General features: G+C 39.1%; 1 protein-coding gene across 7 annotated transcripts in view; it reads right to left on the bottom strand.

Moving 5' to 3' along the window:
* The window catches only part of LOC122827021 (SLIT and NTRK-like protein 1), a 108,432-nt gene that overhangs the window by 62,560 nt on the left and 30,824 nt on the right, over positions 1-15,048 (bottom strand). Inside the window, exon 1 of one of the 7 annotated variants that reach the window (XM_044109498.1) lies at positions 3,500-3,572. The exons of the other annotated variants lie outside the window; for them this stretch is intronic. The gene's annotated coding sequence lies outside the window, so the exon portion shown is untranslated. Of the gene's footprint in view, positions 1-3,499; positions 3,573-15,048 lie in introns of those variants that run through there. 7 annotated transcript variants of the gene reach the window in all.

Genomic DNA, 15,048 nt, shown 5'->3' with positions numbered 1-15,048 from the left:
GTCATTAGCAAAGCTCTGGAGAACTGATCTACACAAGGAGGAGGTAATGAAGCCATTTCATTCCAGTGTTTTGCATCTGTGGCACATCTAAAAACTGCAGGAGACCGGCCCTTGAGGACTGGACTTTGACACGTGTGGTTTAGACGGTACTTTGCCGTAATAAATGAATTCGAAAACTGCAATTTTCTATTTAGTCAGGTTTTGAATGAGGCTTGCCCTGTTAGTCCACTTTAATGGAACTCTGGTTCGTTTGCTTAGAGAGCCAAATTAGTTTGGGAGAGGTGTTAATGCGCAATCGGACTCTTGTTCGCCTGAAAACCTGGGTCTCGGTTCGGTTGTAGTGAACGCTGGTGGATACGTGAACACCGAGCGGACCAGACTATCAGGCGTGATCCATTAGTCTGCCTTGTAGATGAGCTTAGGCTACCTCGTGAGACAATACTGCTCTGTTTGGAGCAGTTTGAGAATTTCTTCTCTAAATCCTTGTAAGGTCGATTTCTCTTGGTGCTTCAGATGGATCCTAGGCTTAAAAACAGGGAGCTTCCAAAGTTTTATCAATATTTTCCTGTCTGCCAAGAAACAAAACCCAAATTTGCATTGAGGCTCAGAAACACAAAACAGCTGCCATCAAAGTCCTAATTCAGCCGATAGACACAAAGCTGCGACTCGAAGGTATCTGCAACAGTGAGAGATGCAGAATTACCTGTACCGAGGAGTTTCTTGCGAGCACAAATGTAAATTGTACTTTTGATTTGTCGCAATATGTAAAGTAGGAAAGTGTTGGCTTTAAAGAGAACAGTGGGCCTCTGGAAAGTTGTCAAATGACTTCTTTATGTGCTGGAAAGCTCCTGCTAGAGCTCCTAATTAACTGCTTTATCTCATTCGAAAGGACGAGCCTGGGCCAGCGCTTCCTAAACTTTAACAAATAATTAGGTTTAATAGTCAGTGAGGAAATCCAAGCTAATATTTTGTTTCTTTAAGGCCTCGTGAGGAGGAGTTCTTCTTTGTGATGAGGGCAGCTGGTTGCAGACTTCAACTCCAATCTAACCGGAAATGTGTGACTATGAGTTAGCTTGTTTGAATCCGACATTTCCATTACTGCTGAGAGGTTTTGGCTTGGTACTGAAGCCTCCTCTAATCATTTTTTTCCTCTCTGTTGTACACCGATTACAACGTGGCACTTTCCGGGTCACCGGAGATTCTCGAAAATGTCGCACTGAAAATGATGTGTCTGCCTCCGATTTTCCGTCGTGCTCTTGATGCTTTATAGAGCTTGATGGTTCAGATTCAGCGACCTCTTTCTGAAGTCATACTTTTTTATGGGCAGATGGCGTTCCCAGTCTTGTCAGATGGAGATGTACTGTACCACAGAAAGAACTGTCAGGAGTTCACCGCACACTCTGCGTATTTTATTTGGGGCATGAACTCTTGTTCTGACATAGTAGGTCATCGGGAAGAAGAAATGTTTGCTTTTTCATTCTCTTAGTACTTTATTTATTTGATAACTTATCTCCTGAAGGAGTTTAAACACCCTAATTAGTGTGATTAGCTCATAAAACTGAAATAAAAAAGCCTCATTCTCAGCTTTTATTGCGCCTTGCAATAGGATTTCTACAAAGTCAACTTTTTTCACTTTGGAAAAAACTTTTCACAAATTTCTACAAACTTCCGGGTGATTTACCAAGAAAATATAAGCTAGTGTGTGATTATGAAATGAAAATAAAGTAATGACATATAAAAATGAAAATCAATGGCCAGTGAATCCTTTCAATCTGTGTTTGCATAATTTTAATCTGTAGATTTCAAAGCAGGGAGTGGCTCACTTGGAAAGTTCACTTCAAAGGCCAACTTCAAAAGCAACACTTTTCAGATTTTGATTCAGAAAGAATATATTCAAACCATGAATAATTTATTTCCGTCTTCCAAATTATGAAGTACTTTGTGTTCGTCTCGCACATAAAACCCTAAAAGAATCCAAAGTTAAGGTAATTTTTATTAATTTCAACCACAAGAAAATGTCTAAAACTTGTCCTTATTAACTTGAAGCTGTTTTAAAACTTCTGCTCCAGTAACTTGAAGCTCTCGCACAAAATTTTTACAGCTCAATACATACATACAAAATACATAGAGAAAAAACATATGAGCTCTGATTTTAACATTTGGACAGATGTATTATCAGCCTGCAATAACTGGACAATGAAGCTCCCCGCATAATAAAACAATTCAGTTTTTCTAAAAGGTTTAATTTTTCAAGCAGAAGCCAGAGCAGAAGGCTGTAGTGGAAATAATGAAACAGACTTTATTTAGTGCGTGTTAGCTCGCGCACTAATTTTTGGTTCAGAGGAGGGTGAAATATTTATTCAGTATGTGAATATATCTGCTCCATGTTTGGCATGTTATGGAGAGCGAGACTGCGGCTTCGCAGCCGAGGCAGCAGAGACAGAGAGCCTTCTAAATCTGGAGCGTCTTTAAATTATTTCTGCCTTCCTTAAAGCATTTTATTACAGCAATAAAACCCACAGGGCTTCTTAGTCTTTGGAACTCCAAAAGCACTTACAGTAAGAGGAAACTAATGTTGATGGGACAGACGGCTCCTTGGAATCGTCTCTCGTATGCAACAATGTCCATCTTTTCAAATGGGAGTCAAGAATTAGCCTGGTGTGAGGCGGCTTTCGTTCAAATCTTTTTCTCATAGCAAAACCAAATGCTATGACAAGAGTCCATGAAGAAGAAGAGAAAAGTTTAAATCAACACTATCATGATTTTTTTAAGTCTATGCAGGATACTTTTGGCTACTGCACTTAATTATTAATCACCTGTCATCATCATCATTTCCGCCAGTAGTAACATCTGTTTGTTTATCACATGACTTGTGTAATGCAGAAAAAGTGTTTCAGGTTTGATACAGTTAAAAAAAGAAAAAAAAAACATCTGATCCTACCGCAAAAAAATTCTAATTGATAGTTTTGATAGACCTTTTATTTTTGTAATTCCAGTTTGCGTAATTGTGTGACCAATAGAAATGCAGCTGCTGTGGCCATTTTGGCAGTTTGCTAGTCTTGTGTTTCTGTGACCGCAAAGTCAGAGCAGAGACAAATCAGCAACGACCTCAAAAACCATAGCGACCCATCAATTTAGGAGAGGTTATGAGGCCATTTCTACCCAATGTGACTGCCATTATTTTATATTAAGGAAGATAATTTGTGAATGGAAAACATTAAAGATGGCTGCCAATCTTCACTACAGAGGACATCGCAACAACTTGCCCTCAAGGTCGATTTAGGCATCGATCAGAAAAATAAATAAATAAATAAATAAAAATTGACAGAGCAATTACAAAAAGACTAAGCACATAGAGGGTCCTTGAAAGGGCTGGCAGGCTACTGAAAGAATGTCTTTTTTGACAAGGGAGAGATGTTTTACCATAATAATAAAGCGCAAGATTGAAGAAAAACAAACCCAGCGTGAAAGCAAAGCCATATGATACAAACTGTCAGACCTGCTGATGGAGGATTGATGAGTCCGTCTTGTTTTGCAGCCACTGGCGCTGCAGTCAACTTGTCTGTGTGCAAAAGCATTCTACAGTCAAACGAGAGAGTCTGTCTTAGAGATAATGTCACGTAAAATTGGCTCATCAAACGAGCAATAATCCCAAACACAGCTACGAATGTAAAACAACTGAAAGAGACAAGAAGCATGGGACAATATGAGACCTGATGTAGGACTTTAAGACAATTGTGGTAAAGTTATAGAAAACGAGAATTTAAGATAAGCTCAAGAAACCACTTGGCCTTTGTCTACAAACATTGTGTTGGACCCCCACCCTGAGATTTCAATTTTTGTGTCATAGAAGTGACACAAACTGGCAGACTTTAGTGTTATCTTCCTCGCTCGCCTCCTACATCCAGCGCTATTCTCGCTTCATCTTTGGAAAGCTTTTGTTTGAAGAGGGGCTCTTTTCTTTAACGACGCCCTCCTCGGCCAAAGCAGCTCCTCCGCCTGAAGGGGCTTTTACTTTGATAATTCACAACAAGCTGTTTGATCAAGTCACAAGGGCACACATTTCAAACACATTTACAACGGGAAGAAGCGTTTTCAGAAGCAGTTTTTTAAATCTCCACCAGTTCAAAAGGCAGCGTGGGAGGATTTTTTAATCAGAGAGCACTCACACAGGCCACATATTATTAACATAATGCATTACAGGTTGTAATTAGGCCAGAAAAAACAGCCACAGGAACCTGAGAGAACTATTGTACCTTCTCTGTTCCCTGCTGGAATATATTTAATTTTCTCACGGCTCTTTCATTTATTTAACTTTAGATAAAAGCAACAAAATATGGAGCTCACATACCAAAGCAGGATTAGCATCTTAAATGCCAAAAAAGTCTACTGATTCATGCAGATTTTGCAAGTTACAATAGCTACTGACTAAAACTGCAAACAAGTTACTATTCTCTGTTAAATGTTATCACACAATTACAAACTTTAAGGTTTCTTATCAGAATCTTAAGCGACAGAAAAACTTAGTGCATAATTTTCAGATAAAAAATTAAAAATTTGTTGAACTTAATTGTGTCTGTTGACTTTTTTTTCATTGGGGTTGCTAAAGTTTTTCAGATCTAAATAATTATACATAATACATAATTCTGTCCACAAAGATAAATTATTCTCACCACTCGATCAACGCGCAAATGGCCGCAAACAGACACGCGACTACAAGTTAATCCTGCGGTTGACATAGAGCTGCGCTACCAGAGCTAACGCGGTTCGTTTTAAACTCTTACCTTGACATAGAGTTCGCCAAAGGACAATAACTACCCACACTGGGTTGACGTAAATATTCATACAGGTCAGCCTGTGTCCAGTTCGAGTGAAAGGAGGCGCGGGATCTGCGCTGAGGTAAACTTCATCAAGCAGCGCAGCGCGCGAGGCAACGCGCAGACGCACCAGCTGTGTGATTGGGCTTAATTAGCTCTCTGCGAGTGAAACGCTCAGAACAGAGACGCATGCAATCCTGTTTAAAGATATATCAAAAAAAGAGAGAAAAAAAAAATTAAGCGATCTATTTTTTATTATTAATTTTTCTAAAAATAAAAACAAACTATGCTTAGCCTGGTGGGGGGGCTAGCAAAGCATGGCGGGAGCCAGGTTTATAATACACTGAGGGAAGTCCTGAAAGAAGAAGACTGCTGCAGACACACTACAAGCCAGACAATGCAAAGATGATTTAAAGTTCAAACAGAGCTTCAGAAAGGGGGAGAAAGAAGAGTTAAGTGAATATGTCACAAACTTTCAGTCTACTGAGACTTTCAATCAGCTATCTGTACAGACAGTGAGCTGAAAAAGATGAAATGTCAAGTAAAAGGCAGCTGTGTGAAGAGAAAACCTCTTTATCTCGGAGATAAGGGGGCAAAAGGCAGGATGTCGAATAACGTTAATATCAAGATATGTCGAATAAACTGTAAACGTCAAAACTTGAAGCTGATGGGCAACAAAAAGGACAGAAAATTCAACTGAGATATTTTGCAACGTGCTGGAACAGAAGATTTGGTTGATATGGAGTCAAAGTTTTGAGATATTTTGTGATACTATTGTGATAACGACAAGAATTATTTGGTTTTTTTAGGTAACTGCATGTTACAGCAATCGGAGCCCTACAAACACAAATACGGCTCTTGAAAAACATACGTTCTTTAGGTCATCAGTCAAATAAATAAGTGGTTTATATCACTAACTTGCACACAGCCACTGCTTTTGACCATATTTTCAAATTTGTTGATACTCTCATTGAACAAAGTGGAGAAAATAGTAAAAATATAATCTAAAGAAAAATCAAAATCCCCTCATAAATGCAAAATTCTCAAACACAAAAAGTCTGTTTTGGAGAAAGATTTTAAGGTTACCTTGTATAGAAAAGCCTTGAAATGTTCCTCAGCTGGCTGCACTTTCTATATTATTTCCCACGTGTGAGTTTTTTTTCCTTATTTTTTTCTTTAAGTATCCATGTCTTACGCAACGTGTTTTCGTACCTATAAGTGCAAGTTTCCAGAAGTGCCAAAGTGCAGAGGAGTGTGATATCCTGTCCACCTACCTGAGAGTGTGGTTGCATTTGTTTGCATCCAAATCTGTTCTTGGCAGTCTGGGAATGAGAGCAGTGGAGCGTCTGGTAAGCAGCCACTGAAGAAAAGGTCAATAATTCATCAAAGGCTTAGAGAATCTCATAAATTGCTTCAGTTTTCGACAGACAGGGTTGTCTGGTTTTTGCATTATTTGTAAAACCACAAAAGGTAAATGTGGTTTTACTTTGTTAAGGCCATCATGTGGTCTTACTCCCACTATCTGGTATCTTAAAGCTACTGACAAGAAAGGACAAAAACATATAACTCTATAGATTCCTCATTTGGGTCAGCCTCCCACAAATCTGCGACGACAACAATGCAAAACCGGAGAAATAATTGAATTTTTTGTTCCGTTTCTTATATGTTTTAATCCAGATTCACTCGTCTGCCAATGTGCCTGCCAGGAAATTCAATACACAAGAGAGGAAAGTGTTTAATGGCTGCCTGATGCTTTCCTCTGTGCTTCTCGAAACAACGATGCAAAGATAAAGCCACAAACATTCATGTTGGCTTCAGATTGAAAGTTTTTTATATGCATGTTTTTCTGAAATTAGCAGCAGTTCATCATGCAGCCTCTTTGATACTGTTGAGGCTGGTAGTTAAGAGACATGCCACCGATTCTGAAATCGATCAGGACGCTCAGTGCAGCTAAATGCCGCGTTTCAGGCCAGTCAAGGCCGCGGCCGTTTCAAGGGAAGCTAATCGATTCCGTTGTGACAAACAATCCAATGTTTGGGACGTAACGACGGCGAAGTCCAGCAAAAACATCTCAACTGTCACAGGATGACTGCTTGATTTCGAAAATGTCCTTTTGAGGACAAAGGAAAAGGATTTCTACTGACATATCTGAACTGGATCCCAATGTACAACTCAGAGAAAAAGAGTACAAATAGAAATATCAATTGCAAATCCAACTTTTGATTTCTACCATCTTTTAGCAGGTGTTTGTCTTCTTCCTGATCATAAACAACTTTGTTGTCAGAATAAAAAGCATTATTAAAATCCCAATCTGCCAGGAATGCCAACATTTCTTTGGCTTGCATGTACATGTGTTTAGCAGATCCGCTGCCCGCAGGGAGAGAGAGCCTGCAAAACGGTGACAAAACCAAATGTATTTGGTCCACAAGCCCTATGACATTCATGTCAAAGAGAACTAGAATAGTTCTGCGGGCCCCCATGGAAATTCAAATGTGTCAGACCAGAAAGCATAACCGAACTAAAGAGTCGGGGAAATAAAATCCTGGAGGTTCAGGTGGGAGCAGGGAGGCTGACGAGTGATGCAAGCCGAGCCGCATAAAGTAGGTGAATACATCCATACATAAATTGTCACAGGATAGACACAGCGATCCGAGGTTTAACCAGCATGTACAAAGAGCGCACAGAATCTCTGCTCCTCTGCTGGAAAAAGGAAAATTGAAAAAAAAGGGACTGGAAAGGCTCGATCTCCTGCAGGGGATTTCTCACACATGACCGCGAATAGAACCTAATGAGCTGCCAGACCTTGAGTGGGCAGGGAAGACATGCCTCTGATGGTAGCCGGCTTTCCTTTTTGGACCAGGAGGTTAGAGAGAAAAATCCATGTGGTGCACTTAAAAATATATAGTAGAAGCCTCAAGAAGAATGATGTAAATATTTGCAGCTTTGATGCACGTATGTTCTCAAAAGCGTTCTATTTTATTCATGTGTGTTTTTCCTTGTTAAACACTGACCGATGGCCCTTTTTGACATAATTGGGGTATGTTTTTTTTAATGTTTTTTTTTAAATAATAGTAAAAAAGTAATTCAAAACAAGCATATGTGCCTTTTCCCAAACTTTTAATTGCTTAGTCCATGTTAGCTGAAGCAGCCGTTTTCTTTTTTTTCTCCTTCTTCTCCTTTTGATTGTGATCTATGGAGTCGCATTTTGAGCTCATGGGAGCGCCTTGCCAAACCCGTGGGCCGATGACCGTTGCCTGGGCTCGCGACCAACGAGACATCCTGGAGAAATAAGTACGCCTCTATAGTCCCCGAATGCAAGGACAGAGCTACATTACCGCCCAGACCCTTATTTAGGATGCAAATTTAATTTGGACTGATTTGCTTCAGTGTATTGAGAGGAGAGCGATTTGAAAAAGACACACGCAAAATGGAAGATCCAATAAAGCCACTTTAAGAGTGCTGGTTTGTGGCTCTCCTGAGGAATACAAAGAAAAATGAAAAACACTGGTATCATAATTGGTGACCAGAAATCAAAAGCAGCCTCTGAGCCGAGAGATATTCTCATGAAATTCCTCTACAAAACTTTAATGTGTAGATTATGTGGACGTTAATCTGCAAAGCCCTTAATGAGAATGATAAATCAACTTCGAAACAGGTTTGTGGAGCCTTTCAAGTGCATCCAAGGACTTTATGGAGGAAACTACAAATAATCAGATGGTGTTAATTTAATTAATCACGAGATAAAATTCAGTAAACATAAAACTCAAGAATAGAAGCAAAATAAATACACACTGGATCTAATTACATAAAGAGCAATTCAATCTAATCATACAATATAGTCAAATAAAACTGAATATGTAATTCCAATTGATATAAAGCTCTATTTGTCAAATTGATTGCATCAGTTCATCAGGTTTGACATACATGAGCATTGCTTATGATGTCTTATAAGGCTTTCTTGTTGGTGTTCAGATATTAATCTTCCAATAATGCATAACTACCAAGTGATATTTACAAATTTACTGTCAACTTTAAACATTTTTTAACTCAAAAACACAGCGGGCCGCTGGACCAGCACCCCAAACTACCCGGCTTAGTAAGTTTTCTGGAGGAAACCTTGGAACAGTTTGAAAAAAATGAACAAATAAAAACAGAGGAATCCTTTCTATGATGCGGAAAATTGAGTAGGTGACCAGTGGATTTGTCAAGAAAAAAAAAAAAGACGAACCAAAGGGATTTAGGAAAGTCCTCTTGAACCTTTCCAGAATTTCACAAAAATGAAGCTTGGTTCATACCGAGTTGGGATCGGGACAGGGGAGACAAAACCTCCCGTTTAGCCGGTTGCCATCGTTACCAGGGACTCCAACTTAGTAATTGAAATGAAGTGCCAGGCGGAATGAGTCATAGTTTGTCAATTAGATGAATTGTTACAGCATTTGCTCACTGTGTTCCTAGTCCACCCGTATTACCAAATCACCTCGGGTTGGCATAATGTCATTTTCTACACAAATCATTTCGACAGTGCAGATAATTGAGATAACTTGGATTAGTATTCACACGGCACTTTGCCACCCTGGTATAGGACCACAGCATATATTAACACCTGCAGTATGCAGATAATTACTGACAGGCTCTTCAGAGGGAAATTCGGAGCATGCTGACATTGTGGGCCTGCACCTGATAGTCCATCTGTCTGCCTGAGTGCCTGTCTGGCTGTTGATCTAGTTACAAAACACTGCAGTGCTTAAAAGTGTATAGGGTCAACAGTATCCCGAGGAAGACAAGGACATAGATTATGCCAGGGATTTGGCAGCAGCCTCTCGCTCTGATTAACAAAAATAGAGGGAGAGAGAGGAAGGGAGAAAAACAGATTCGAGGGCCATTACCTATTATAAAGGCCAAATAATAAGTTCTTCTTCTTTTTTTTTTTTTCCTGTAAGCTTGCAAAAAATCATTTGGTTTTAAAGATGACACATTAGCATTGCTCTCTTCATCGTCATTTCAATTTTTTCCTCCCCTCTTTCAAAGTATTCGTGAAGGAAATGTATCGTGAAGGAAAGGCATGTATTTGGCACTCTAACGCTGCCATGTAAACACGGTCTGTTGCCAGGTCTGTTAGTTTTTTTATTTCGGAGGGTTTTCTCTCCGTCTTCCAGCAAAATGCTTCTGCTCTTATCAGAATGTCTGTGTTCCTTTTTTTTTTTCCTTTAGCTGCCCAGGAGAATTGAAAGAAACTTTAAAAAAAATAAAATAAGCTTCACCTTGCACCTTTTGAAGAAATCTAGTAGAGTTTCAGGCGTTACACATGTCTAAAACACAAACCAAAACTGAGTCTTAGAGTTTCTGCCTCCTTTATTTGGCTTGTGAAAAACAAACAAAAAAAAGGAAAACAAACTTCTAAAATGCATCTTGCTTGTTTATATGTTCGATTATGAAATCCCAGTGGTAAAAGATAATGTCTCATATTTTTTATCCACATTCTTACCCTAAATATAAATCCCAGGAAAAGCACTCTAAGCTACTCAATATCGAAGTCTGCCATGAAAAATGTTACCCATGTAAAAGAACAAGTGCAGGCTGTAAAAATATAGTTTAAGCATTAAAGTAAAAGTCATCCTTTACTTCTAATTTATGAATTACATCAGAGTTCAGCGTATTAGGGAATTAGGTTCTGCATTTCCAGCAATCAGTGTTTTTCATTGGGAAAAAAAAAATTATAAATAAGTGTCTTGGCCTGACATCCTTCTGCTTGACCTTTACCGCTTCTGGTAAATGTTCTGTCTGAATTATGTATTGACGTGAGAAAAGCAACAAGAAAAACTCTCTGCTAGCCTTTCCCGCTAACGCAGGAGGACCAGAACTGGGCAGCTGCTCAGGAGAAGCCCTTCAAGGCTTCCTGCCGACACTAATCCCAGCCTGGATACCCATAAGCCTCCTCTGATATCAAAGGATGAGACTTTAGATAGCATTTGCATTAATTGTCTGCCACATTAGGTATCCAGCTGCATGTTTTGGGGGGGGGGGTTTCGGCTAAGTTGGATTCAGAAATATTGTTTACTTTGCAAGGAGAGATCAGAATTGAGTTACACCAAGGACATGGAAAAGGTTAGTTTTGTAACATTTTCTATTCCATCACAGCTTTTCTATGACTTAAATAAATAAATTGTCTCTTGCTGTATGGAGTAACATTGTGCACCTTACACCACTGCATGTTTATGGAGAACGAAATACTAAATTGGATCTTTATTATTAACATAAAACCGTTCAGAAGGTAAGTTATTTCATGAGAATCTCAAGTCTTCCCAAACTCAACATTTTGTTTAGATTGACACTCATGTCTTGATGTTATTTTAAAACAAAAAACTCACATAATGAGTAATGAAATTGTCTCAGAAGAACAAAAAACTGTGCACCAAGTCTTCGAAGGGGAACTTAAAGAAGATTGATGAAAATTGAAACATCAAGCTAGGCAATCGATTCTGGGTGAGTGAGGGAGACAAACATAATAAAAGCAGCGTGATTTGACAGTTTAAATGCTTTTTTTTTTTCAAGGCCGGGTGACAAAATATGCTGAAACTATGAAAACTGCAACCAACAAACATCTGATATTTAAGCTGCTGTGGCCATGGAGGAAGTGCAAATCTACTGAGCTCATTATACGAGCAACTTCTCGGTGAAATGTTGATTCAAAACGTCGTTAAAGTGTTGAGAGGAGCCGTGTTGAGATGACTTCCTGAAGGCGGAGTTTCAGGATTTTTTAAAGAGACAGAGGCCGAAATACAAAGTTCAAACTTCGCTTATGTCATATTTTCTACATACAACATTTTTATAACAATTGAAGTTGACATAGGCATCTGATTGCCCTATAAAAAGGCACTATGGACACACATAAAGCTGCCCTTTTAAAAGAAAATATGAGTTAGTGTGTTCCCATTCATATTACGGCTTATATTTCCTGGTATTGTAATATTGCTCCTTCGCCTCAGGGCTTAATTGCAGTTCTGTTGCCTTTCTTTATTCCCTATCATATTAAATTCTGCAAGACCTGCAAATCCATGGGCTGCGTTGCATAATTCAGGCCCGGCGCCAACCGAAGTTCACGTTTCCACGCGGTCAATGCGCTCCAGACGAAAATCCTTGGAAACCCAGATGAGCTCGAGTGGCTTATGCAGCTGACAGAGAACCAAGAACTGTGCTCAGGTAAACGGCTGCAGAATGAGGTCATTAGTGAACCGGGTCCTATTTGGTGTCATCAGCTGCAGGGGGAGCGATGACGCTCAAGAGGTTTTCAGCCAAAAAAGAAAAAACAGTAGGCAGTGTTAAGCTCTCCCAGGACCATCTGTCGAGGGATCCCACCCACTTATGAAATCATTTACCTCACATCTCTCTTTTGTTCTTTACTTCTTGCAGTCGTCTCACTCAAAAATATAGAAAATGAACTGAAATTGCATTAAATATTGTCCATCAATGCAGTGCTATTAACAGACGCTAAGCCTTGAAGCATATGTGGAAATTCAGAGACCGTCGAGGGTTACATGACAGCCGACTCATTTCTTAGAATAGCTGCTGAGGCAAAGTTCAGGTTTAATACTAATGTGCTTTCATTTATGAAGTGCGTTTCCTAATGAAGCCTCTGCACATCAGAAGACTGTTATGACAGCCGTGCAGCATGCTAGCACATCATAAAGCGCTTTGATTAGTGACTGGTTTTGTCATTAAAACAGACATACTGTGATGATGTTGGGGGTTTTTTTTGTTTTTGAGTGAGATGAATAGTTCTCAATGTCAACATGTCTGACGATGCTAACAGAGCTACTCCAAGTTATTTATCTGCCAAGGCTTTAAGAGCGAGCGCCATCTGTTAGAGAGGATAACAGCTGATTTATTAAATGTAACTCCCATAATGAGGTTTTGGATTCCTGTAATGTTCTGGTAACTTTCAAAGGTCGAGACATTTATTGTTTAATGTATGTACCAAAAAAAATTTTTGGTTTGTCTCACCTAACATTAACATAACAGTTATTCTGTCATGTAATGGGGTCTGTAACCGTCTAGCTCATTAAACTTTAATTATTTGTGTTTATCAATTTGTAGGCAAACAACTCATCAATGAATTTGTCTCCAGAGCGTTTTACTTTTCCTTGCTTCAGTGCTGCTGTTTTTTTAATCCCTTTTGGGGCTATTTTGAGAATACAGTCAAACCAAAGCATGGCCACCAACAGCCAAACGCCTCATTAGCTGGAAATACCAGCAGTAAGCTTTTTACTACACGCTCTCTCTGATCTGATGCCTGGGACAATTACATTCCTCTCTCGCTTCCCCCGTGTTTTCCTCTCCTGCTTTATGTCTCTCTGTCTTACCATCGCTCTCCTCCACACGTCAGCTTTTTCCTCACATCCTTTGATTTGCGCCAAAAACCCTCTCCCTGCCAAATAGCCAATCTCAAAGTGCTGTCTCCTGGATTAATACCTGAGCTGGTTGATTTATAATTGCTCCATTGTGGCATCTGCATGCTGACAGGTTGGATCGTCTCAGCATTTAATCTTGCTCGGTGTCTGATGATGGGGCTTCTCTCTCCACCCTCAGACTTGCTTGCCTCATCTCATTTCAGAAGAAAACAACAATTAATTGAGAATCTTTCCACCGTTGGAAAAAAGATGAGAGCCGAAGAGTTTTGTCAAGCTCCCGGGTTTCTCATTCACAAAACTGTACTCGCTTGTTTATTTGGCTCGCTTAGAGTTTAGGTGAGCAGGGTGACTTTTACTTGAAGCTGAATTTGAATAAAGCTGGGTAAATCTTTCGACGTCCCATTAGAATGCAGCCACAAAGCAAAAAATAAATGAGAGCGCAGGCAACTGCCTTCCTAGTTCTCTAAGAAATCTTCAGTGATTTTATGTTAGTCTGAGACCGTTAAATGATTTATGACGAAGTAATATAGTTCGTTTATACACATTGTAAGATATGCTACATGCGGCATGCTAGCCCTGAATTTCTCACATTTTATTTAAGATGGAAATTTAATTTCTACTTCAAATTTGCAGGCATGTTAACGGTATTTTATTTAACTTGAAGCTAAATTTGATTAGTTACTTGTCAAAATTGCTGTCACATGGTAAAAAAAAACTTTAAAAAAAACAAGTGTCCTGGAGCAGCTAACTGTTTGTACGCAAACTGGAACAACATATGGGGATCAACACTTATCAAACAGAACAATTTCAAAATTATAACCACGTTGAGGTAAATTATATTGTTCCACTAAGGAAGCTAAATGAAGCTAAAATTGCGAAAGTATGAACAACGACTATTATCCTTTCATAGGTTTGGTTTTTTGCATCAATTGTTTGAAAATATGTGGCTAAATCAGGATTTATATTCTATGACATACATTCTGTTAATCCAGTGTCATATTTCTCAGATTTTCTATAATTCACCACCGGAATAACTTTTATTATTATATTATGGCAATCAATTTCTAAATTTACAGTTACAGCATTAGCTTTGCCAGCAATATCAGCTTTTCTACATGATAAGTCTCTACCAAAATAAGTTTCTACATGGTAAAAATTAGCAAATGTAAATTTGCATCGTTATGGATAGATCATTTAGAAAGGTTACTGATAATTTTCTGCCTCTACCTTAATTTTAGCATTACACAACTTCTTAAAAATATGTGCTTCTTCCTAGATCTAAGGTTCCTTTGAGCTAGTTGAATGCATTCTTCACTTAGCCACCCCAGTGGCTAAATGACTTAGCACAAATGGGATATACAATAAGATCGTGCTTCCTCCCTAATGATTCGATAAATAATTTCACAGCTTTTTAATCACAGAGGTATATTTTAACGAGGCCACAGCATGTCGTCCACGAGACATATGCAGTGTGGTAATGGAGCCACAGTAGGGGTTATATATAAGGCAGAAAATGTCTTCATTTTAATGCATTAAGGTCGCAAATGCAATTAATGGTCACAACTGATCTCCGGTCAGAAAGACCCCATGAATCCATGATGTTGGACTGCAGCAGCAGTGCATCATCGCCATAAACGTGACATGCCGCAGTGCCACATGTGGTACAAGACTGTTGCGGCGTGAGTCATTTTGAGATGACAAAAGCAGCTTAGCGATATTAAAACCAGCATTTAAAAGAATCAGCAGCCAAGTGTTGTGATGTTAAAAAACCACCGCAAAGGGAATCACTAAGTCAGACTCAGCACAACAGGAAGCTCTCCTCT

Source organism: Gambusia affinis, linkage group LG24, assembly GCF_019740435.1.
Source record: "Gambusia affinis linkage group LG24, SWU_Gaff_1.0, whole genome shotgun sequence".
Classification (NCBI taxonomy): domain Eukaryota; kingdom Metazoa; phylum Chordata; class Actinopteri; order Cyprinodontiformes; family Poeciliidae; genus Gambusia; species Gambusia affinis.
This window is presented reverse-complemented; position numbering and strand designations above follow the sequence as displayed.